Genomic DNA, 2,151 nt, shown 5'->3' with positions numbered 1-2,151 from the left:
TATATATATCCTTCATGCCAGGACTGTCTTCCCATCTCCATTCGCCAATCCTCATCCATTCTTTCCTTTAAACAACATCTATTCCTTCGCTTACTACATTACCAAACCTCCGCATCATTGTTAACAATATAAATAGGCATATATTGATTACTATTATAAATATTAGCTAAACTAAGATCTTAATGTAATTTTATTTTGCTTACTGAATACTTTTAAATGTTTGCCAGACAAATAATCTTAATGTGTGAAGGATGTATTTATTCTTATGTTGCAGAGTAAAATTATTTTTTAATTTCATTTCATTTAAAATTTAAAAAATTATAATGTGCCACAATTGAAGTAAAACAGCGATATATGAATTAGGGAATGTCAATAAAGAACGATTAAAAGATTTAAAGTTGGTCTTAAATGATTAGTTGAACAATACAGACATGAAGTGACGTAATAGATTTCAATTACTTTCTGTAGAACTTGGCACTTTATTTTTTTATCTCTATGTATTCTACTAAGTGTATAAAGATCGTTATTATTGATAAAAATAATGTATTTCGAGAATTTATTAGAAATAAAGACAATAATTTCAATAAATGTTGTAGTAAATATGCATCAAGTGAGGTAAGCCGTTCAATGATACATGACTAATGTACATTGCAAGGTTAAAGGAAGGAGTTTCGTTCTCAATAGAAGCCCAGTGTAATTTGCTGCAGTAGATTCTATCAGCTTCGTGACTATTCTAGAAAAATAAACAAAGGTTCGTACAAATTCCAGTAAGTTTCATCTCACGCATACCACCACAAATGTAAGGCACAAAATACGAGCACAATATCGCTCAATTTAACTTAGTTCTTAAAACATTTCTTCGGTGATGGTGAGAGATCGGAGACACACGGCTCCCTTCTTCGGTATCTATTTCTACAATTTTATCCTTTAACTAATTATCAAATTATTTCATAATTCGAATTTATCCATTTCTTTATTATTGTTAACATATCCCCTACTTTCACGTGTTTAAGTATAAATGTATATCCTTGACACATCTATTTTTAAAAAGACTCATCCGATTTGGTCCAAAATTGGAGGAAATTTGGAGGCTATTGTAAAAATGACAAAATGCATTCATTTATCAAATTAAATTCTCTAATTTCGCTTATGCCAGTGCCAACGTATTTTCCTTGACACACCTAAATTTCGAAAGCACGTATAAATTAATATTGAGATGGGATGGAAGCTGTTAGGAATTGAATAAGTATAAACCAAACCAAAACTTAGAACCTTTAGAAAGGCTTTTAATCATTTAAAATGTACATAATTTCGAACAGGAAGTAAAGGAGTTGAGCGCTCAATGGGAAGGGAGAGTCATTGAAATCAACGGACATATGCTGTTCTCCCTTTTCTTTGCCGATGACCAAGAAGTGGTCACATTTACCAGAGATGGCCTAGATGAAGCTATGAAAGCCCTGAAAAAATAATACAGCCTGTGGGGTCTACAGATAAATTTTGATAAGACCGAACACCTGCCAGTAAACTGCAAAGACCCCGTGGACCTTCAGATTAATGGAAGCGTATGTGACAAGGTAGACTCCTTCAAATACCTGGGGTCAACAATAGATGGTTATTGTGCGTAGAATGTAGCATCCAGTCATCTGGAGTACGGTTATCTTAAAAGACAACAAGAGGCACATTTTCAGAAGTATTGTTGAGCCCTCACTCAACTACGCCGCAGAAACCTGGACACTTATACTTCAAACTACAAGTGGCAGAGATAGATTTTTGGAGGAGATGCCTGAAGAGAACCCGCCTGGAGAGAGTCAGGAATGAGGAAATTAGAAGGAGGCTAAGGGTTACTGAAGGAGTTCCGAAGAAGATTAGAAGGAACAGATTGCAATGATATGGGCAATATGCCGGAACGTAGGTGGCCGAAGAGACTTCTGCTGTGGGAACAACCAGGAAGACGGAGGAGAGGAAGGCCTCGAACCCAGTGGAGGACATGGTAGGCAGAGTACTTGAGAGAGAAGGCTGGTGGGAAAGAGATAAAAAATAAAAATAAAGTAAAAATGTACACATAAACATAGATACATGGAAACAAATGAAAGAATAAACAGATACAGTAGGGAGTTTACACAGTGTTACCATAACAGAAGCTATGCTGTC

This window comes from Halyomorpha halys, unplaced genomic scaffold (assembly GCF_000696795.3).
Source record: "Halyomorpha halys isolate HHAL.00 unplaced genomic scaffold, Hhal_1.1 Scaffold1497.1, whole genome shotgun sequence".
NCBI lineage: Eukaryota > Metazoa > Arthropoda > Insecta > Hemiptera > Pentatomidae > Halyomorpha > Halyomorpha halys.
This window is presented reverse-complemented; position numbering follows the sequence as displayed.